Source organism: Anser brachyrhynchus, assembly GCF_964034855.1.
Source record: "Anser brachyrhynchus genome assembly, chromosome: 4".
Taxonomy (NCBI): domain Eukaryota; kingdom Metazoa; phylum Chordata; class Aves; order Anseriformes; family Anatidae; genus Anser; species Anser brachyrhynchus.
Window position 1 is genome coordinate 8,348,205 of NC_137698.1, and position 24,860 is coordinate 8,373,064.

A 24,860-nucleotide genomic window follows, 5' to 3' on the forward strand; every position below is an offset into this window, starting at 1 on the left:
GGATTCAAAAGGAGTCAGGAGTCAATTAGAACTAAAGATGCTGTTGCAGATGGTGGACTTGCATAAATCTGCTGCGCACTAATAGACATCAAGGAGATGCATGGGAAGATGCCTTTATGGTGAATAAGGTTATAGGGTGAAGAAAAGAATAGAAAAAAAAAAGGAGAGAGAAATATAATTTTAGACTAAAAATGAATAAGTTATCCCCTTGATAGGCAGAAAACAATAAATCAACAGCAGTGGGGGGGTTGATGTGCCCCACCTATGCAAGAACATTGTGGCACTGAACTGAAATTTTGATCCTTCAGCTGTGGGATGGATGTAAGAAGACTGGCAGAGAAAAAGAGATACCAGGCAAGAATCCATGGAAGCAGAGTAGCACATCGCCTGTATCAGTTTTTTCTGGCTGAATATTCTGATCCCTAAACTCAGACAATGAGAGCTCCATGTGGTCCCCTAAGTGGACACCTCAGCTGTGTCCAGACTCTGCAGTGGACCAAGACCCAGGCATGGATCACACCACTCTGGTATCAGTACCTGAGTGCATACCCCAAAACCAGCCTCAGTGCATGTTTTTAGATATCCAGGTTTAACAATGTGAGGACCAGGACCCTGTGGCAGACTGTGCTCCTTGCCAGCTACAGTGCGTGCTCCCAGTGACAGACGGTAGAAAGTTAAAAAAGAAACTGCTTGAGAAAGCAGCTCAATTTCTGATCTGTAGTTTACTTTGGCTTTCATCCAGGATTTGCAAAGGAAAATGATATCTTAAAACTTTAATTCAAAGGCTGCACAGTATTCTCAAATATATTCAGTAAAGTGGATAATGTCAATACCAACAACATTTAGAAGCACTCTAAGGAGTAGCAATTTGTCTGTTCTTTTAAAATAAGTAATATTACCTAAAAAAAACCTGTTTCTCTTCCAATTTCTCTCTAACTGAAACATGTTGTACAAGTGTGAATGTTAGGCCCCTGCAAAATAGGATGACAATGTTAATTTTAGACAAGTTTCTATTAAGTCATACCATTTCATTTATGGAAATGACAGCAGAGTCTACGTTGTTTGTTTGCAAACTGTCTTTGGTATTATCTGTCAAACCTCAATTAAACATACTTTGGTATCACAGAAAAGTGTGCATATGCACCAACTAAGCAGAAGAGTTAATTAGCAGAAATATGCCAGCTCCATACCAAGGGAACTATGAATATTCATTGGCTCGGTTGCACAACAGGTAATCAACAATTCCGTTTATGAATTATGTCAATAGTACCATCAGTTAGGGTGTATTTTCTCAGAAAATGATTTTTAAGTATCTTCTAAGCTCATAGTTCATGTCCTTTGAGAAGTATACACACCCATACACACCATATATATGTATTTAGAAGTGTGTATATATATCCATACAAAATTATTCCAGAGCTTCTGAACACCTGTACATGTTAAAAAAAAAAAAAAAAAAAAAGCGTGAATTCCTGTCCTTCTTAAACCATCAGTGTCATACCCTACACGGGGTTCAACACATAGAAACCAGACTTGGCAACTCACAAAGTGCTACTGGCCTTTCCATGCTCAGGACACAAAGACGTAACCATACAGCCTTATGCAGCACCATTTTTTATGCAAGCACATGAAACACTTATGCAACTAGACTCTTATTACATGCAGAGTCAGTGCTTGTGAAAAAAGAAGGCTCCTTCAGGCAAAAACTGGGAATAGGAACATTCAGAATGGCTGAGGGAAAAATAGATCTAATGTAGGAGTGAAGAACTATCTAAATTTATAAAACAAACTAATCTAAAAAATTGCCTTGCTTATAGTCAGTCTATATAGATAGAATTCATAGTCTTTTTTTTTTTTTTCCTTCATATCATGGAGTTATGACCTAAAAGCAGCTGCATTATCCTACAGCTCTGCAGAAACTTGCCATCATTTACTTCTATATGCCACCTCTCATGGTTGTGTTAGTTGTGTGTGAAAATGACCACAGAAGATGACAGACAATGACATCTCCCTAGAGCTCATCCACATTTCTTAGGCATTTTCCTATGATAATATTTATTTATTTTTTCCTACTAAAAGCCCAACTGATTAAGAATTAAATTGCCTGTAAAAAGAAGCCTTACATCACCAAACTGTTCTTGAACACAATTACTAAAAAGGGTCTGAAAATTCCTGAAGGTGACTAGTGTACTGCTCCTCCTGTAGGTATCTGACACAGCATCCAGAACATTGGAAAAAGAGAATAAAGAGGAAAATAGAAGCTGTGCCAGAGGCAGAACAAGTAATATCCAAAGGGCTGGAAGCTGTGGGCAAAAAGGATCAGGCAAAAACACCCCCCTGCCTACATGTCAATACAACTTCTATTGGATTGTTAGCTCTCACATATATATGCACATATTTATTGGTATTCCCACTACAAAGATTATGGCCACTCATCTGTAAATTCTGAACAGGTACACAATCAAATTTTGAATGTTAATTTTCCTACTTACCATTATACCAAAAAATGCAGTGTTATTAGTATCTGTTTTGTAGGATCCATTGTGGACTGCAGAGAAAAATGTTATTGGGTCTGTCTAAGTTGTAAAAACAACAGTTCGCAGGAAAGATACAAGTCAGGGTAACTAGCATGTTCTCTCTATATAGGATATGCATATTGTATGATTTGGGAAATTCTTTATAGTTTGTTTGAAGATTAGTGAAACTCAAAGTCTGCATAGTATTGCCTTTAGCAGCAGGAATCATTGTGTTTACAAATCATTTTCTGGCATTATGGCAATCAGGATCTTTTAAACCAGGTATGTTTTCCCTTCTTAAGAAATGTGTGTCATGACACAGGGTTCAGAAAGACCAACCCACTCCCCTGACCCTGCTCCTCCTTTACAACATCTGACACTAGATCATGACTTCACAGAATCACAGAGAGGTTGAGGTTGGAAGGGAGCTCTGGAAGTCATCTGGTCCAGCCCCCTGCTTAAGCAGGGTCACTTAGACCCACGTGTCCAGGACCATGTCTGCATGGCTTTAGAATATAGAATAAACAAGGATTGAGACATGCCACGTAGATGCTTGCCATTTGGGCAAATGCTATAAGTGACAAATGTGTAATGCAGTTGTGTTCTTATATGTTGACCACCACTGGTAGGAAATGAGAACCATAAATATTTACTGATAGCAAAAGAATGAAGGGAAACAGGAACCTTGGGTCTCTTACTGCTTTTTCAGTATAGCATGGTCTAGTGAGTACAGGTGCTTCTGCTCATTTCCCCAGACTTTGATCTATCTCCCTTGTGCTTACATAATTTATCCCTTATAAATTCAGTCTATATCCAAGCTTTCACAATCCCTCAGCTCCTTGAATTCAGCTTCATTTTCTCTTCTATTTCAATTTGCTATGTCTTTGCCCTGAGCACAGTCTGACTTTCTTTACAGCCACAGTGAGTCGTATGCCCCCTTTTACCATAGGCTTCTGTCTTTCTTTTCCCCAAGATATTCAAAGAGAAAGATGTACAACATAGAAAATTTCAATCTCCATGTTGAAGAAATTAAAAGCTTTAAAGCAGATGAGAATGTTACCTTAAAGTGCATGACGTTGGACAGCCTTAAATGAAAATCCCCACATGATATCTAGTAAGACAAGGCACAACTTATAAGGTCTTTTCTGTTCATTCAGCTGTCATGACTTTGCTGCAAAGCAAATCTCTGTTTTAATGGTAGGACCTATAATGTCAATAATCTCCTGAAATAGCTGAGATTAGTGAACCAAGGAACATCTACAGAGTACACTGTCGTCACTCAGGGAGTATCATGAGACCTGTTCCTTCTACAAGTAAGTATTTTTTGGAGTACATACTTGATCTGAAATGAAGAGGAAGGGATTATGTGCATTTTCTGACTTCCTCTTTGCATTGACAAAAATATAATCAAATACAAGCTCTAAGAATTTGTGCTGGAAGGTATTCTGTTTACCTATCCAATAAATATGAATTGTGCACAATATTTCTGGTCATGTTTAGCACAGACAAAACCCCTTAATATTAAGATATTACTGAGAAAAACAGAAAGGATTACCAAGACAGGAACATATCACTACTGTTTGATCCTACCAAACAGTCCATGTAGGAAAGACAGGTTTTCAATGACTAAAATGCAATTCTTCTTTTTTCTTTTGTGTGTGTGTGAAGATGCAATGGCATTTTTACTTTTATTTTTGCAAAGGTAGAAAAAGCCCCTAGAGACATCCACTGGTATGGATGAGAATGCGAAGTCTGTCTCCTTATGGGCATCTTTGATCATGGAAGATGAGAAGACTAAAATGAGTATACATCTAACTGTTCTCGAATGTGTTGACCAGCCATGGAATATCAAAGATATAGGAATTCTCTAGTAATAAACTTAAGCAGGAAAGAAAAACTGAAGTGGAAAATTTTAAAGTATAAAAAAAAGGAAAAAAATAAGGAAACCACTTGCAAAAAAACAATCGACAACAACAACAAAACAGTAAATAAATACCTCCCTTTGCCTCTAGCCCAAAATCACCCACACATGCTGGTATTTTCCAAATCGCTGTAATCAGCTATCGTAATTTGATCAGGAACAGTAATCTTCGCTTACTAGTTTTGTATTTTAAAGCCTTATTTAACACCGTTTGTACACTTGCAATGAACATCATATTCATCTTCTGTGTGAGCTACAGAACAGAAGTAATTCACTGTATGGCGGGTCCTGTTTCCTAAGCTTTGTCCCAGTTTCTCTGTAAACCAATAAGGTAGATAAAATTCGACATATAACAGTACAGGTACTTTGCACACTTTCTCTTCACGTAGTTTTTAGCTTGGGGCTCTTCATAATCATGTACGTGTTCATCCTGTTTAAACTGTTTCTCTTCACTTCCTTTTTATCAAGGCTTCCTCTATAGCAATTCATCCCATTTTCCCACTCGGGTCTTGGCGCCTTAGTTAAACTAACAGCCCTTTATCTAACTCTCTTGTTGGCATTTATGTATCCTCCTTCTCAGAAAGAAGGCTTTCCTTTATATTTGGGTTTGAGGTGGATGTGTGCGCACACACTCAGACATGCTTGTCTGATTCACCCAACTCTTTTAGAAATACATGCAGGACCTTGAGAAAAGTTAGTGGCATATGATAGAAGCATTTTCTTTAACATATTCCAATCTGTTGTCAGTCTTATCCAGATGATCTTGCTTTGTCAAACAACAGTTAGACAGCACTGTGCTGAAAATATATTCACATGGAAAGAGACACTATAATCTGAAAATCAGCTGTAAAAAAAAGCAACTAGATCAAATAAGGATTAAAATCTCTAACAGACAGATAAAACTAGTGTAATTAGATCTCCAAATAGTTTCCCACCCTTTTTCTGCATAGTGTAGCATTCTTCTCTTTTGTTTTTCTTGCAGATATCCTTTTGCTATTCCAACAGTATTTAACAAATACTTCTTTACTACCTTCTTGGAATTTAGTGAAAAAGGAGATTAATAGATAAAGGTCTGAGAATAGACATAAACAATCTGTTTCTCACTTTGGGAACTGTAGTTCAATGGATGCATTTAGACAAGCATTTTTATAACAAAAAGCTGTGCTAACTGTAGTGCTGGCATCATTGTATGAATGTGAAGTAAAGGAATTTAAATTCAAGAGGAAGCATTGTTAATGAGGAAGAACATGCTTTCTCACGGAGTTAAAAGTTGTCTCTTACATTACAGAGTATCACAAATGTGCTGAAATGAATCCCAAGTAATGCATCTCTATGTGATTATTACAGTCATTTAATTCACCCTTTCTGTCAGGTCTTTTCCTCCTATTAGGAGTTATTAATAACTCACATATAATTTCACACTGCTTACCTTTTCTACAAGGTTGGCTGATCTGCATATCAGCTTCTAACTAAAATGCTTATACTGTTGAAGGGAAGGAAAAAGAAATTTCTTTCAGCTGCAAAGTGACTTGTCTACTGAGTAAATATATACTCTAATTATCTCCCTGTTGTAATAGCCAAAGTCCTGAAGTAGGGTTGAACTCGAACCTTGTAGGTATACCTGGAGTAAGGTCTCGTTCATAGTCCTGTAATGGGCTGGGTCATAAAAGAATCTCAGGCATCTTTGTGTTTAGAGATAAATCTAAGGATATGTGTAAAGAAGGAGAAAACTTGATGCAAGTCCAATTTTGTCTTATTTTTGCTTTAATACAGTTCCTAGTGAGAGAGACTTTAAGAACCATTTTGAACAAGCTTGTCTCTAAATCATACAACCTCAAAATTATAAATGGGTTCAAAGGAGGAGATGGCTGTCATTTTTTTTTTTTTCTCAGTCAGAAATGCCAACAAAACACGATCAGTTTTGGGATTAGTCTTTTAACGGCATGCAGAAATAACCCAAATGTAAGAAGGACTTCAAACTATGTTTCCTGCCCTTCATATTGGATTAATTCTAAATACTTGATTCAAAAAATCTGAATGTTGAAAAAAAATAGGTTTGGTCCAGGTGTTGATTCTTAAAATTTAGGAATGCTGGAATGGCAGATTTTATTCCTCTGATATGGACACTAAGCTGAGATGTAGGGCTGAGGGGCTGACACCACTGGTCGACACTGAATTTTACGTGTAGTTATTTCCTTATTACTAAGGTGTTATTACTACTGTAATAATTTCCCTATTACTAAGGAATTACTAATTTCCTTATTACTAAAAATTTCCTTATTAATAAGGTGTTATTACCTAGTTATTACTAGGTGAATGTGAAAATACTGCCAGTATGCTGACTTAATGCTTCATGCCGACTGCATAAAGTGTTCAGATATGAAGTAGGTGGACACAAAGAGACAGAAAAAGTATAGCAGGTAACATTTATGCTAACCAGTGTATTTCTCTGTTGAGTCAGAAATGCAGAGGAGCCCTAATATCAACAGGTGACCCTGCAACTTTTTTCTGTCCCAATACCAGCAATATCCACAGTAAAGTATTATCTAAGGTAAGATTTACGGAGATAAAGGAAAAGAGTTTAATGTGTAGCAGAAAATATACTGAAAACTTTTTGAAAATACAGAATATCTCCGAAAGAGCTACTTCATAAAATATGAATAAGAGTTCTATTTCCACTCAGTAGAATGCAATTCATATAAATGTTCTGGCAAGAAGTCAAATTTCCCAGAAAGGAAAATGAATTCAGACTCTGCATAGGGTCTTGCAAACGTACTTCCAGTAGCAGTACATTCCACCTTAATTGATTCTGACCCACTTGGAAAATTCAGCTTTGTATGAAATTATTTTTATTGATCATGAAAGGCACTCCCACGCTGCCTTTCTCCTTTCATTTATATCAATGCAATGCCATTCAATTCATCAGAGTGGAGGGGAAAACAGAATTGGGCCCCCAATGCCCAATGCAGGAAGAGGGAGACTTGCAACTCATCTGTCAATATGACATTTCCTATCCTCAAGCATACAAATATGGTTCTCACTGTAACTCTACATCAAAAAATGAACTTTAAGAGAATATTTTTAAGTTTATGTTTGTCTGATGCATGAGACAACCTTGCAAGGAAGTGATTTATTTACCACTAGACATAAAACTAGACTTAAATGCAAGCTGGATTTACCTGATTGTAGATATAGGACTTTGGTACACAGTCTTCCTGCAGTTTGCAGTTCATTTAAAAAACAATAATTCTGGATTATTTTGTTCATTCAATTTGAAACCCTTATTGCAGGGTGCTTGTTTGTTTGTTATTTTTAGAAAGTAAGTTTTTTCTCAGGTAAGTAGGCAGATACAATGCAGCAATATTTTAAAATTCCAGATATAAAGCATGTAGTAGTTTCTGAAACCAGCCTTATGTGACTAGTGGCAGACAGCAATTTTTTACATTATACTTCTGCAGAAGTAATGTTAAGGATGTAGCTTGCTTCAGGCATGTGTATAGGCTGTTTGGCATTAGCACACTAAGGCAGCAGAAGCTGGCACTGTTGCTGAAAGGCAGCATCCTGTTCTCACCTTGCCACAGGCTGATTATTCCTCTGCCTCCAAGTTTCTTGTGCCATGCAAACAACTAGAGTGAGAAATTTTTTAAAAAATCAACCCAGAAAAAGAAACCAAATAGTCTTAGCCCAGAACACCTTAATTTACAGCAAAGGCTCAAGAGTACTCGTCTGGCATAGCAGAAGTGTGGAGCAGCATCAGCCACAGGTTCAGTGGCAGCGTTGGTGTCTGCTCATCCAAAGTAAGTGTGCATCACTCAGAGTCAGCAGAAGGCATGTCCTCCTTTCTAGTTCCATCCCTTGGAATTGCACCTAAACCTTCCAAATGGGAACTGAGTAATTCAAAGCATGTAACTGTCTTTCCGAGTTTGCAAAGGAGAAAACAGCAAAGAAATGCGAACTGTTTCTAGTCGCTGTAGTGATGTATTGCCTGAAACCCAACAGCACAATAATAATAATAATAGTAGTTTATATGACCTGCTTCAGAAATAATCTGCAGATTTATCTCAATCCTGTGTGCCAGTCAGGTAACTGAACACATGTTATGTACAATGCACACAATGTAACCACGGCCTTGTTTTCCTTGATAACATTTCTTGATATTTTTCTTGCTAATAAACACAGTAATAACACTCTTAGCCCAAAGTCTAAGATTACAGAAAATTAGATAACTCTGCCAGCAAATTCTGGGGTGGAGAGAAGGTGGTGGAACAGGGAAATGGGAAGATATAGATCCCTGTCACTCTGTAAATGCCTCTGTAATAAAGAAAAACAAACACGATTTTCCTTGAAAACTATGGCATTCCTCTCCTTTTAAGTTCTCTCTCTTGCCCTCCACCCATTTCTTATTACCACGTCTGTTCTATACCAATGCCTGCTCTCCAGACATCTCCTTCCCTCCCGCGGCTCGTTTACCACACAGGGGCCTCAAGCCTGAGTCCTTCCAGGCCCTCTGTGAGCTCCTGTCCCCACAACGTCCTGCCTAGCCTTACTGTGTCTCCTTTTTTCTCTCTCTTAGCCAACTACTGTTAACCAGGGTCTCCTCTGATTTTCTCTGATCCCCATTTCTCGCCAGTCCCTGAGCTCCTCTCCCACCCCACCCCAGCGAGCCACTCAGGCACTCCACGGTGACGACGGAGCATGTCCTGGGCTAACCTCACAGTTTCCTTTTCTGCTCATTCAGTTGCCTTTCCTCCTTTTGGAGGTAAGACTGAAAAGCTGAAAAGTGCAGAAAGAAGGAGGGAGGAGGACATAACTATCCTACACAGCTAAGCCCGGGACATGTCCTCACATCGTGGAATACAATCATACCAACAGAGAACAGCCACGTTCTCTGCAAATCTTTCCTTAAACCTATTTTTGCCAGCAGAAGAGTGGCAAGGAGATCAAAAATAGCGAATAACACTACCTCTGTTTTGAAGACTCAGCACACGGAACAGAAGAAAAAATGTCCTGCAGTTTGTCGCTTTGCAGAATGCTTTGACAAACACTGCTTTTTAGAAACCTCGTCTAGTATATATTTCATATAATTATTTTGAAAATGACTCATATGGCCTCTACACTCAAAAGAAAAAAAAAATTGTGAAGACTATATTTTAGCAGTGCCAACTGCATTCTAGTTTTCAGTCCCATAGTATAAGCTGTACAGCTGAGTTGTATGTATGCCTCAGTGTCCCAGGCAATACTTGATGTTGTTTTTTTCCCACTACTAAAATCATTGCTTTTTCTTGCATAAATTTCAAAATAGAGAGGTTTTCTTGTTACATGGAAAATATAATAGTTTCAACTTTATTCACAAAACAGTTTAGATCTTCAGCAATTCATGTAATGCATTTCTTGCACCAGGTGAGCTCATCTTTTTTAACTATAAAAGTTTCTGTTAACTGTCTCCAACTTACATATTTGCATTCAAATAGTTTCCCAAACTCCTGTGACAATTAAATTTGCTCCCATATGCAGTAAAATTTCTTTTTTTTTCCCCCTTCAAATGTTAAGAAGATGACTTTTTGTCTCTTTATTGTCCTTTACTTAATGATCTTTTTTTTTTTTTTTGTCATGCCAGATTTTCAATTTCCTTTCCTTCTTTTCTTCTCTTATCATCTGTTACTCTTCTATAAACTTCATCTCAACAAAGAGAGATGCTAAAAGAAATACAGAAAGGACAGTGAAAGAAGAAAAAAAGAAAAACACAACAAAAATAACTGAAATTAATTACTCTTATCAGTGTTTTGGATTAGGCATCACTGTAGGAAAGAAAGCAGAGTTCATCTGATTCTTTCCTCTCAGCCAGATTCTGCCATGCTTATTTGGGTTAAGATTACTTTCCTATTCAAACTATCTCACTGAAGTTTGTAGGATAATCATTGCAGTAAATATTTCTCACACACAAAAAAAAGGGCAGTATCTAGTTTGGAATGGTGTTCGTGTAATTACCATCAATCGTTCAGTAGATTATTTACCTCTAAATGGAAATATTTGTATTAGATAGGTAGTTGCTTTCCAAGTTGTGAATCACCTTTAATCAATAGCTTGCCTTTTGTTAGGACCCTACACCAAAAAATACCACTTTTGTTCCCTAGCCTATGACTCTGATATGCAGAGACACTTTAATTGCTCTGCATTCCTGAGTAATCATTGTATGATGGCTTTATTGCTACCTCTCCCTTATCAGGGCATGGCACTGTTACAGACCCCAGTGATAAATTACCCTTTAGAGAGGGAGAAGACAGTGCCACTTTAACAAGTGCAATAAAGCACTTTTTATACCAGGAGAGTTCAGTGCATTTCCCATTCATCATACACCCTCAGTGATTTTACACAGATTTTACACTGTTGATTAGCTCATTAGTGGGGTTAATTGGATACATTAACTGGCAGAATTACAGCTTGACTATGAACCAGAGGCTGCAGCATTATAAATGACAGACAAACTCCAGACATGCATGGCCAGCCTGAAGGAAGTTCTTCTCTTTGATTAACTTTCATTAGGTTTTAATTCTTTCCCTTCTACTTCTATAATTGACTCTCCCTGAATATTTACTCTAGCACAAACTGAATGAGGGAATAGATTACATGAAGCTGCATTTTCCATGGCAGTCTCTCCTGATGTCCCAAATATTCAGAAGATGATGACTAGAAAGTGAGCAGTAAGGAGACTGTTAATAGTTAACTAAGTTAAGTAAAGTATAATTGCAGTAAAGTGTAAATGCAGTCAAATCCTAGCTGCCAGCACATTTCTTGATGGAAAATAGTGCCCACCGATGCACATTCAGGACTCATCCCTGTTCCCCGCACATAGCTCGGATTTTACAGATGAATTAGTATGACATTAAAAGATAGGAAACATTCGGGAAGAGGAATCGAGTCACTGAGTAGCTTTCTGCTTAGCCTAAATTTTGCGCTAGCCTCTGCAGCTGCTGGAATGATGTTGCTGAAGAAGCCTGAGTTGGCGCACCTCACAGACATCCTGAGGATTCCCCAACCGTTTTGTATGCAGTTCATTTTTCCATAAGGGTAATATGATTTCGAACAATGTTGGCTAAAGTGTAAGAATTCAAAATCTAGTGATTTATTGCAAGCAGATGATTTGGTAGCTAAATCAATGGTTTTACACGGGTCTTCTTCTAGGTAGTTCTGGCCATGTGAACCAAGACTTTTCACTTCAGATATTTCACTGAGTCCACCAATTACTCAAACATCTATCAGTCCGGATATATCAGAAGGCTGAAAGGGAAGAAATTCTGCTTGCTTCATCCCCTGTTCCTCTTCCATTCTGACTGAAAAGCACTGCTCCTTCCTTTTAACTGCGAGGTACTGCAGTGGGCAACCGCTCGGGGCAGACACAGAACACAGAGCCACCTCTGATGTCTTTCTTCTCTCCTGCTAGAAGCTCTCCCTGCGTTTGCACACTCTGCCCAGTTTCACAGGTAATGTCTCCAAATACTGTTGTTCATCCAAACATTTATTTCAGAAATTCTGGACACCACCTCGCACGTTTGCTGAGGGTTTTATTTTGTGTTTCGTACATCTTTACTAGGGTATATGAACAGGTATATGTGTCTGTAGGCCCAACAGAGTATTTGCACATGCAAATATAAGAAAAAGTAATGCCTAAATCTGTTGAGCACACAGATGAAAATGTGGAGCAGGATCTCAGGCAAACTCATTTGACTACACAAGCAGGGATTACTTTTTAATAGCTCACGGTGCCTTTTTAGGCCAAAGCTCTTAGTGGGATTTTGTTGTAGGGTTTTGGTTTTCGCTGTTTTTTTGATATATGCCTGCAATATTCAGTGTAAGATTAATGATTGTTGTACTAGGGTGGAACAAGAATATTGTAGTTACAGAAATTGAGCTAATTAGTATGCATAGTTCAGTTTGTGACCTTCATTTTCACTTTGGCTTGCCCATCTGGAAGGGAATATGTTCCTTGGTCTTTTGTATTGAATGGGTCTGATTTCCATCACTGTACATTATCTTAACTTAAATCTCATTTCAGTAAGATAAGCTTTGGGAAGATAGCCATTTATTTTGCCCAGTTTCTCTTTAGGGCCTCTTTCACTTGGGTTTTAATTTCTTTGTTAAATAATGCTAGCTTTGGATTGCTGCTAGTCTCTGAGATTTTTGTGTCTCTTCTGGATAGACCACACTTAGCCGTGAGTGCTAACGCTCAGTCATCAAACCACTCCAGTATATTCCCTCTTAACTACCTCTAAACCATTACTTTCCAAATGATGTTATTATACACAACAAAGTGGCTACAAGCAATTTGAAAATTCAAGATGAGAACTGTGCGTTGTAAAAACCATGCCTACATCAGCATGAAGAAAAGTAGTTTTTTTGTTGACTTAGTTCCAGTTGCTCCAGTTTTTGAAACTGAACGAACATTTTATATGCAGAGACAACAAGACTTGAGTCTTGTCAACAAGACGTGAGCACAGACTGGGAGAAGAACTCAGTGAGAGCAGCCCTGCAGAGAAGGACCTGGGGGTTCTGGTGGACAAAAAGCCAAATGTGAGCCAGCAGTGGGTGCCTGCAGCCCAGAAGGCCAGCTGCGTCCTGGGCTGCACCAACAGAGGGGTGGGCAGCAGGGGAGGGAGAGGATTGTCGCCCTTTTCTCTGACCTCGTGAGGCCCCACCTGGAGTGCCGCAGCCAGGCCTGGAGCCTCCAGCACAAGAAGGATGTGAGGCTGTACTCATCTGAGATGCCTATTTCTTATAGTATCCTCCCTGTTTTCCCTCTCAATAATTTGCTTCCTTTCGGTCTTGCACTTTTTCCCTTTGGGAACAAGATTATTGTCCCATAAACAAGCAAACAGTCACTATTATCCCTTAATTACCAGTAGTGGCATGAAGCTGGAAAGTAATATTGTGTGGCTTGTACTATGGATGTTGTTATGTACTGCACTTAGTGACAGGGAGCTTGATTCTAAGCCTGGTTTAGCACTGCCAGAACTAAGAGGCTCAGGCTGAGATTTGCAGTCTCACAGGCATCACTACCCAGCTTCTGATGCTGTTACTCGTGTTGAGTAGCTCTGCTTTGCAAATGGCCCTGCTGAAAGTGAGAGGGAATGCCGACAGAGTTCTGCAACGATACCCAGCATGAATAAACATATTTGAACCTGTCCTAGTGTTTGCAAACTCTTCCTCTGGAAATCACAGTAGGCATCAAAGACAGATGTAACATGTTGTGACTGCAGAAGTAGGCTTCTGGCACCCTTTAGCCACAGGCACAAGAACATATCTTATTGTAAATGCATGCGAAGTGTCCTTCGAGTCAACAAAACTGTTCATGCACCTAAAGCCAGACACTTGTGCAAGCACCTGGATTGTTTGTGCAGGCACGATGCGTGCTGCTGTAGTCTCAGAGTTCCCAGGTACTTTTAGCCCAGAAAAGCCACCAAGTGGTTGAGGCTGTGCACGAGCTGGTGCACGCTGCTCCCAGTCACTGCAGGTAGGGAGCACATCCAGGGCTCTGCCCTGCTCCTGCCGCATGTTCACATCGCAGCTGCTGCGTTCACTTAGCTTAACAATCTGGAACTTCCTAAACAAACCAAAGGGAAAGCACAAACAGAAGAGCTGTTTGCCCTGGTTTCTGGTCAATTAAGTGCTCCTTTTCCTAAGACAGGTTTTCTTCCCCATTAATTAAAGCTCTTACACTAGCACAGTTCAACAGTACCACGCAGACAAGGGGCTGGGCACCAGAGCTGAAAGCTTGGTGGCTATTGCTGCTCAGCCAAGTAATTTGGTTCCCCAGTTTGCTCCTCAGTCCCCCGACCAGCTGTGCTACATCTTATGTTAGTTTTCCTCCCAGCCCTGTATTGAAATGAACGAGTTATCTCTGAGGCAAATGTGTGTGCAATTCTGCACCTGGTGCAATTACATAAAGGCATCGTGCTGGTGGCATACAGCACAACGTTCGCATGGCTTTAGGTATTATGAATTTAAAAACTGTTTTGCAAAACTATCTTTAGATTCTAAGGAGCCTGGGGGAGCCCTGATAACCTGGGCTCAGTGTGGGCAACAATTATGTTTATGTTGCTAACATAATTATTATATTATTATATTACTAAGATTACAGTATACCTTCATGCAAACTGCCCATCGAGGGTGGCCCAAACGCACACTGGAGATACCTCTGACAGTGTAACAGCCGAGATAATCCAATTCCAGCTCCTGACAACAGTACCTGGAACTGTTTAATTCACTGCTGTGGATAGATAGCACTGGGTGGATAGCTCTGAACTGCTACTCTGGGCTCAGGGACACTCACCAGGGCAGATGCCTTCAGAAATGTGGTGTAACCTATAGGAACCACCTGTCTTAACGTGACTCCTTTCAAAGGAGCTTGCCTGAGTCTCCATTATAGCCACTGGCAGATGGTCTTCAAAAGTCATTTGCAGTTTATATTTATCAGCTGATGTTTATCAGCTGGCTATATGAACAATATGTAGTATCCAGGTTAAGAACCTAGTAAATTAAAAGCCTGAGTCTAAATTATTCCGAGGGATAAAAACAGTAATTCCCAGAGCTTGGATTAAAAAAAAAAAAAAAAAAAACAGAAGAAGAAGAAAATAAAGTGCCTGTATTTGTTGACTTCAGTCTCATTTACAGTTTGGAAGTTCCAATTAAAACTTTCAATTCCTTTTGCCAATGGACTTGGAAAAAGGAAACAATTTGTTAATATTAAACCTTAATTCTTCCATGAGTGTTGGTTTGGGAAAACTAATTTGTGAGTGTACCCTGCAAATGAACAATGTGAAAGGTATAAAACTGGCTGGAATCTGACACAGAGAAGGAAAAGAAGTCTCAAGGAAAGGCTCCCCACGTAACTGGATGAATAATTACATCAAATAAGATACAGGGAAACAGCAGAGAGTCTATAGATGAAAAGGGAAAAAAGAACTGATTGATAAAAAAAAGCTATGTCTTACGTGATAATGCTAAAGGTTTTAGTGAGAATTATGACAAGGCAAGCTGAGGTAGAGCAATCAAGTAGATTAAAAGCACCACCAAAATGGCCTTCGGACAAATGCTAAAAGTTGTGAAAGAAAATTGGGATCTTACTTAATGAGAAATAGGGGAGAAATTGAATTTGCAGGTATAAATGAAAAAAAAAAAAAAGACAAACATCTCACCTCAGTTTTCTAAAACAACGGTGAAATAGGTTACTAGAAATAATTCAGGGTGGCTCTGAACAGGGGAGCCCTGCCAAAATAAGGATAATACTACCTTGCTTAGGAATAACAAGAGAAGAGCTGTCAGTTAACAGAAGATAAAGAAAATAACCAGATATCTTATGGCCAGACTTTGCAAAATTTTGCAAATTTGCAAAATTTTGCAAAGCTATGGAAATTCTGATGGAAAAAGTAAAAAAAAAAAAAAAAAAAATAGAATAGAATATGTAGAATATGTATTTACTAAAGGCAGATTCATACTAACCTGACACCTTTCACTGACCTGATAGATGATCTAGGAAAGGGAAACAAGTATATGTGTGCATCACTGTATGTAGCCAAGGCTGATGGTAAAGTCAAAGTCACATTTAAAAATTATTTGTTTTTAAATATCATAATTTCTATCTAGTAATTTATTCTGTTCTGGAAGATCTGAATTATATTATGTTGGTAGAAAAACTGTAGAAATAGACAGCTTGTTCAATTGCAGAATCCTTGTAAAGCGTCTAGTCTTTTTTGTTGTCATTGCTACTTCCTTACATAGCTTGCTCTCCAGCTATTCTATGATTCATATTCTGTAATGCAATTTTGGCCACTTTCCTTCCCTCTGAATTGATGTTTCTTTCCGTTGCTGTTAGCTAACATGTTATTCAAATTCAAAACATTATTATATTTCTCCTCTCTCTCTCATTTTTTTTTTCTTCCCCAAGATCAAACCTTATTAACATCCTGGCTCCAATTCCTTCTATTTCTCTGTATGCTTATAGTATACTCATATACCTTCATGTTTTACAAGGGAAAGAGAAAAGGCCCCCTCAACCTGATTGATAGGGGAAATACAGTTTCCAAAAGTCTTGCCTTCCCCTCTCCAGTATCACAGTTTTTACACCTCATTAATGGGATGCACGCACACACACAAATACTCTTTTACTTCATTTCTAGACAAAAACACAGGCATTTGTAGCTATTCGTCCTCCCTATCACAATTGCAGTGTTGTTTTACTCCTGTACAAGTTTCTTGATCTTCTGACCATTACAAGGTACTTTCAGATCATTCTATAGACATCTTTTAAAAGCTATTTTAATTAATTAATATAGCACATGTGGCTAGATATATGAGTCAGGATTATAAATCAGATGTTAAAGGGTATTTTTTGTTTAAAAAAGGATAAATTTTATAGGCCTTGGTCCTCATAAAAGGCTAGGTTCCTCTTTAGGTCACTTTGAGGAAATATCTGCAATGTGATTATTTTAAAATATTGACCTTCCTACTATGTGCAGGTTGCTCCTATGTACAGTTTGTTGTTGTTGTGTGTGTGGTGTGTTTTTTTTTCTTTTTTTCCTTTTAATAGAACTGGAACAGTTGTAATTTATTACATGGTTATGGAATTTATAATCCAGCCTCAATTAGCGATCAGAAGGGATTCTTTCAACTGAAGGAGTAACAAGGTATACTCCCCATTAGCTCCACATGTCAAGGTTAAGTAGTTTGGATGGATGGTGAAGAGAAGACACAGAAATTCATAAACAGCCACATAGCTATTATTTATGATCTTTGGAAGTGGGCTTTCAGCAGCAAACAAATAGGCATCAGAAGCACAGCTGTACAAATCAGGCCAGTCCCACGGCGCCCAGCTGAGCCATACCACTTCACACCACCTCACTGTCTGCAGCTTTTGCTGGCATTTGCAGGGATGGACAGCACAGCACTGTCGAACAAGTGCCCAGTTTCTTCCCCCTGCCTTTGACCTCAACAAGAATTTCTGGAGGCCTCTATTTCCAAATAGCGTGCCCCTGAACATAGCTTAGCTTTTATTTTTTCTGATGTTCCTTTTGCTCTTGTGAGATCTGCTATGCCTAGCCCCTTGTTTGAACAGTTCAGATTTCAGATAAGCCTTTCTTAAACCATGACTACAAAGAACAGAAAACACATCTTAGATAAGTACAAAATGAACTGACACAATTTCAACAATTACATTTAAATCCTGCCTATGGATTTCTTAAAAGTCTTGGCTACCACCACAGTATCTGTGATGCCCCCCCAGATCAGTACAGACCCTTCAGCTAGCTTCTCTCTCTCCCTTGCCAAGCCATGGAGACAACTTCACCTAGGACAGTGTCTTGAGGGACAGAGGTGATTACTCAGATAGAAAGAAGTGTCACTGGTGAAAGCATGCCTCCCTGCTTCTGAGGCCTTAGTGGGAGAGGGAAGGTGTGACTGGTTTGGCCTGGCATGAAAGCCCAGGCAGGAGAGCCATGGGAAGCATGACAGGCACCTGAAAGCAGGCAGAGCCACACGGTCATTTTTCCTCCTTGCAAGTGAGAGCTTGCTTTGCTGGAGCATTTCCCACTGAAGCCTCGTCAACAGAGTGGAGTCAGTTAGAGGTGAATGACAAATCCACTTAACAGAGATCACTCTCTCCTGGAGGAGCATGATGTGCAAAGCTAAAGAACAGGGCAACCTGTTCTCCCTGCTTCATGACTTGTAGGCTTAGTTTTCTGTGCGTTTCCAGAGATGCACTGTAGGAAGAACCCCTGCACAGACCTGGATGCACGGAGTTTTTAGTGGAGGCACCCACACATCCACCCCAAAGCACTCACAGCTAAATACTCAGCAGCTTCTTCTCTCCCTCTCTCGTTATCAGATTATACTCAACTCTTCAGCAGAGCTTATATCCTGAAGTCCAGACTGTGTGTCCCTAGCAGTCACTGTTAGCCCAGCTATGCAAAATACCTTCTGGATAGTGTTTACCAGTTGTGTTCCCCTGGAGTTGTAAATAGGACTGAAAAATTTGCACCCCTGCGGGCTCCTTGCCCACAGCAGTTACTCCATGTGCTTTCTGCTTAAGGGCTATTGCTCTCAAGCGTACTTGTTCTCTCACACTTATGCAAGAATACATGTATAAATATACACACAAAGGATGCCTGCCTCAAAACAGCTCTGATTCACCATGTAAATACAGAGAATAGCAGGTTTTTAACCAGAATATATCAGATAACATTTTTCCTTCACAAATTCATGGCTCAAAAATCAAATTCAAATTCTGTTTCACAAAGATCCTATCAGCTACATATGAAAACAAGAATTTTACTGCACCTAATGCATAATAGGAGGCATATTACCAAAGCTGAACACTGATAAAATACAGGTGTACAGCACATCATCCTTCAGAACTTAATGAAACACAGGAAGGAAATTGTCCTTCACAGAAGAAAGATACTTGGTAGGGGATGGGAGTTGTCTTCCCTTCTGCTAAGATGCCATTACCATTCAAAATCCTTATTTACAACGTGACACAAAGTGCTGTCCAGATTTTGCTAAATCCTCACTTGTGGTGAAAACTATCTGGATCTACTTACTTGTGCTCCTGATTTTAGTGAAGCAACTGATGGCAGACCCTGGCCCCATGTCCCCTATTATTTATACTTATAATATGATTTTTACACTGCCGATGGGCAGTTATTTCAATTATTCTGGGACATATTTTCTCTCATTTGTATTTTGCACCCAGGGTTTTACACTGAAAATCTAGGTATTGTGTGTCTTTTATTTTAAAAAAGCAATTCTCTTCAAGATCTTACAGTGTTTGCATATGACAGAAGAGATTTACAGACAAATTAAATTTTAGTACATTCTCACTAGAACTGTAGCTGTTAAGAAATTCAGAAAGAGTGGGAATATAAATCCACAAATTTCAAGCAATATGTGGAATGTTGCCAGATTTAGAAATAATCCAATAATGTCGTATTTTGGAGGTAAGAGATCTTCAGTCTAGCAGCAACTTAAAGCTCATATCTCACATTACTAAGTTCATATTTCATGGAATTCATACATACTTAGATTTCTTTTTTTTTTGCTACAAAGGTGATGAATTGCAAAAGAAGATGTCACATCAAAACATAAACACAAGAAGAGAAAATTTGTTGCAAAGTTTTACTGTTTCCATAGAATTGCAAGCATCAGCTGCAGTGCAAAATTATAGCTCATTATGAACTGTGCTTGATACAAGACACCTGCTTACTCTGCTTCAGATGCAAAATATCAGGATATTCACTCTTTCATTAAACTGAATACAGTCTGGTCGCCTTATGAACCTATTTATGAGCTCATGATTTAGTTGGTATTCAAAATACATCCACTAAATTAAGTAAAAAATACACGGGAAGTTGTACACAGTGGTAACAATGCAAGATTCATTAGACACTCACTAGAGCATGATATGACACAAAGCCATGTAGCTGGACAACCTTAGAAATGACATAGTTGTCCAGTTTATGCAGAAATATAATGCCAAAAGAAACCTACCTAGATCCTTTCCTCTCTTAACGAGATTTTTACTCTTCTCAGGCAGCACAACTCATCCAGGAATGTGTCTTGATGTAGAACGTCCTCTGATGTTGGCCAGTTTTATGCCATTTATCCTCTTCCCCTCTGCATTCCGCTGTAAAGATGTTCCAAAAGAAAAATAAAGATGAAGGGAAACCTAATTGGATCCTGATATCTGACTAAAAGTCTCAACAAGAACACCTTGCACACATGGTTTGCTGGAATAGGTGACTGAGGCATTTTGAATTTATAGCTACATGTATAGACTGAGCTGTGCATAACAAAAACATACATCTAATTACTCTTTGGCTGACAGAAGAGGATCTGGGGGATGCAAGGTGAGAAAGAGAGGAAAAGGACCGACTCTTAAGCTAGCTTTGGTCAACTAATAGTAAAATATTGATTATTAATATTTTTTTTGTTTTTGTTGTCATGGGAAAGTGCACTATAAGCTCACTGCTAGAACTTATATTCAAACTGTAGAAATATGAACATATATTTAAAGCTAGAGCAAATTGTAGCAGGTACAATATCCTTTTTTTACCAACCAGTATAACTTACTGCAAGTGCAGATACACTAAGCACTTTAATTATCCTTATTACTTTTTGTTCTAAAATCAAATGCAGAAGTGCAGAACAACACAACTTCTCCACAACCCTTCACACCTGCGTGTGATGCTTCCCTAAAGGACCTGCATTCTTTCATCAAAGAAGTCTAGTGTCAGCTGTAAGCTGGTGCTGCTTCACCAAAAGCAGAGCAGTGGTGCTGATTTACACCAGCTAAGTACATACATTCAAACAGCATCAATTAAATGTCACAACTTGTGTGACCAGGGAAGGGGAACATTTGTGCTGAGGAGGCAAGATTATGCTAATGCTGCCCTAGACAAAGCAGTAAGGATCTTGGTTTTGAAAGCCTGAAATTTTGAAAAATGAAGCAAACTTCAGTGCCACTAGTTTTGCTGACTTTTTTAATAAAAGAAGTGAGTCTGTCTGTGAGGTTGTGAGAAATATTCAAGTATACAGGCAGAAGCATGGCTTGCCACTCATTAGTTTGAAGATGTTTTCTTAGATGAAGCCTACGCATGTGATATCCCACAACACAATGCCCACAATGAACCCAGACATATTTCTCTAACAAAAAGAAGATCCAAAAATGCTGCAGTGTATGAGAGAGAATAGAGATTTAATATTGCTGGAAAGACTGTTTGAATGAACTTCTTATTATAGAAAGAGATTGAATCTTGCCAGAATAAAGAAGTACAGATAACAACAACTTGATCAGCCCAGCCTATTATGGGATTCTCACACAGTAGAAGGGAGTAACAGTGTTATCTGTCTTCTTAAGGACTTTGGTAGGAGGAACACGTAGCTTTTCCAGAGCCTTCCCAGTTGAAGTTGCAACAGCAGTGGCTTTCCCTGCTGCCCCTGCATCCACTTCCAAACTTTTTCTGTTTTGCATCCAACATAGTGTTACAACACATCTAAGATGGATGGTTCCGCATCAGAAGCCCTACATTAAAATGAATTTGGCTTATAGCTTTAAAACATATTCTCTAAAAATGCCCTTTATTACTCATTTGCAATTCAAGTCTATAGGTTCCTAGAGCCATGCTCTTCAAGGCTAAGAATAAAAGAAGAGCATGCTGCATTTTTTCCTGCCAGCCACATACCTGAGGAAGGGTGGATCCTCTTCTACTTTGGACAGCAGGAATGTTGTTCTTAACTAAGTGTCTGGCTGTTGAATTGTCTCAGTGGTAAGGAGTCTTACCCAAGTTCCTTTCAAAGTAGTTAGTGGTATGATCCAAATTACTAGCTAGTAATCCTGTAGCTAGTATTAATTTGTCTTTACCTACACTCCTTTTTAGATGAATTCTTGCATGGTTTTGTATTCACAGATGCACACACACAAATACACAGTGAGGCACAGAAGATCTGATTACACTAGTACATTACATGGGGGAAAGACTTAAGGAAAAAAAGGTGGAAGGGCATGTTTTCTGAATTCATGCCTATGGTTACACCAGCCCCCTTGCTTGGGACCTGGGGTCTAAAGCTCCACAGGACTTACTGTTACCCCATGGCTAAAGTAGCAGTCAGTTCTGCCACTGAACTGATGTCTCATAAGCAACAGGAGTTATTGCTGCCTGCGGGCTGTAGTAGAGGTCACAGTCTCGACCTGCCAATGTGGTGCTTTCTGTGTTGGAGGGAACTCCTCTTCATTTCCCCTGTCATACCTTCAGGGCCCAGGATGGTTAGTCTGAGGGTGCACTGGGTTGACAACCTGGCCTTTTAGGTGAGACTATTCAGTTGAATGCTCTTTCACATAGCAGGCTTCACTTTCTCACGTCAGATATGTATCTCTGTTATGCTTACTGCTTTGAAAGAATGACCTCGTAAGGAAAATAGAACGGCATCTGTTCTTGTTGTTCTGTCACAGAAGAGTGAAATCAAGATTCATCTAAAACACTAAGGCACAATTTCTATTACACCTCCAGTTCACAATGAGCTCAATGGCACTACTAAAAAGATCTAATTTTTACTGCCTCTATTATGTTCTTGAAGTATTTTAATGGAACAAAATAAGGAAGAGGAAAAACACATCTCTTCCAATTTCATCAGATTTACAGATTCTGTTGAAACATCCATCATTTTGCTGGGCAATTTTTTTCTGTAAGTGAAATGACAACTATCCTCTTTCGATCACTGATAAAAATAAATTATTAAAAATGTATGCAAACCAACTGTCCATCAAGACAACTGGAATTTTGTCTGAGACACGAATACAGGATGAGGCTTATTATTTGAAAAAAATTCCTGTTTCACTGATCTTTAATCACATCTGATATGCTTATGCAATATACGCTGATATGTGCCCAGTGTCCAGTACAGTGCCCAGTATGAACAGTGCCCAGTTACTGAACCCAAACCATGCAATACATAGGAAAACTTTAATTTGGAAATATTATCTGGATATAGATATCTAATTAAGGAGAATTCACATTAAGGAGAAATCGCATTAATTCATTATGATGACATGTCCATAGATATTATCCTCCCATTTGGTTGTAATGGCATATTACCATTATAATGAGTATATTATTGCTACAAAGCACAGAATTTAGCAGCAGCTTGAATCTTCTGTTCTCTCTTTCTTTAAAGATATGAGGGCATTAGATGTACCTGACGATGACTTTGCCAGACTAAAAATTCATATTGGAATGCTAAAACTAACATTAGCATAAAAAGGAATACAATAAATTAATTCTAAACCTTCAGGAAAGGAGAAGGTACACAGATGATGAGACTGTAGAGCTTTTAACACTTTATACTGAAAACAGAGAGCACAGAAAAGCATTAGTTCCATGGAGAATTGCCTTAATTGCTTTGACCCCAAAGGGTAAAACATTAGGAACACCTCAAGAGCTACATATTCTGTACAAACAATGGTGCCCTCAAGCAGAATGTCATCTTTTCACTCTGTTGCTTTGATTTTGACCACTGCCTTCAGTATAATCAAGTATGGCAATGTTTAATCCTACATTTCTACATCCAGATACTACAATTAAAATCATTAAAATCAGAAAAGGATTCACAATTAGTAACCAACTTATTCCTTGTACACGACGAAGGCAAGAACAACTTTATACACACTCCATGGAAAAAAAAAAAATACTGTAACAATTTGATACATTTAATTATACTAATTAAAAATAACCTAATAAATGTGTTTAATAAATCTAAAGATTAGTTATAATTTTCATTTTAAAATATGCAGTACTTAGTTGATATTACTTACAGAATGTGAAAATGTGACAGAAGCTTATAATACTGTAACACTGATGCACTGGACGATTATTTGTCCAGTAGGTTGGTTAATACATTTTGTACTTGTATGCATGCTATGAGTTAGAGTACATAAAGTGTATATTTAATAGATGTATTCCATTTGCTATGCCAAATCAGTTCCATTTATCTTTTTCTACTAAATTTCCTATCTGTTCTAAAGACACGCTCATTTGTGTCTCTCAGAGGTCATCTTCAAAGCTTCATTTATGCTGTTTTTTAACTTTTATACATGCTCTTCTGTTTTATAAAGCTTTTGCTATTTTCTGTTTTTCTTTTTCCTATCATTTCTGTCCACAAACAGTTACAAAGACTTGCTGTATAGATCCTTCTCAGGATCAGACCTCTCAGACTTGAGCGTTTCTGTATGCAACAATACTTCTGATGGTCTTTTTTTAATAGAAAATGACAAAACCCTGAGCATCTTGATTCATCAAGAGAAATAACAACTGGCATGCATCTTCATAAGGCAGACACAGACCTGTGGCTCTTCAAATTTCTTAGGCTTTTAATTATGTCTTTACAAATTAATAATAATGAAAATGGTTATGTGAGCTCACCATAGAAATTACAAGTTTAAAAATGCATTCATGTTTTTGCAGAGCATTATTTGTATGGATAAACCTGGCAGATTTGCAACCAAACTGTGAAGAAAGAGCCCAGTTTCCCAGAATGGGGGCTTTTTCTGTGTGGGTTAATGTAGTAATGCCCATACTATTATGGAACTGCTCTGCATGGGTGGGATGTATCAGTCTTGAATCCATACTCTTCTCTGCTCTTTTTCTCATCTGTGCAACAGATGCGGAGGAGAGAGAAAGAAATTATCATCATAAATAAAATCTTCTTACTCATCTTTGGAGAAAGTGGGGTATTCTTCTCCATGTCTAAACAGATATCTTTTGGCTGATGGGTTCTCACTCTCTTTTGATTGGCAGACTATCTGCCTGATGTGCATGTTATTTACAGAGAAGACCACCCTATTTTTGGTTTTGAGTGTCGGTGACTCTCAACGCTGACAA

At 38.5% G+C, this 24,860-nt stretch overlaps 1 long non-coding RNA gene across 2 annotated transcripts in view; it reads right to left on the reverse strand.

Annotated features, from left to right (window-relative positions):
* Positions 1-24,860, reverse strand: part of LOC308193891 — a 336,962-nt gene that overhangs the window by 120,689 nt on the left and 191,413 nt on the right. The window contains exons 4-5 of one of the 2 annotated variants that reach the window (XR_013950035.1): positions 19,975-20,110; positions 9,750-10,133 (exon numbers count right to left, since the gene is read on the reverse strand). This is a non-coding gene — a long non-coding RNA (uncharacterized lncRNA). Of the gene's footprint in view, positions 1-9,749; positions 10,134-19,974; positions 20,111-24,860 lie in introns of those variants that run through there. The other variant, XR_013950034.1, reaches the window with a different exon arrangement.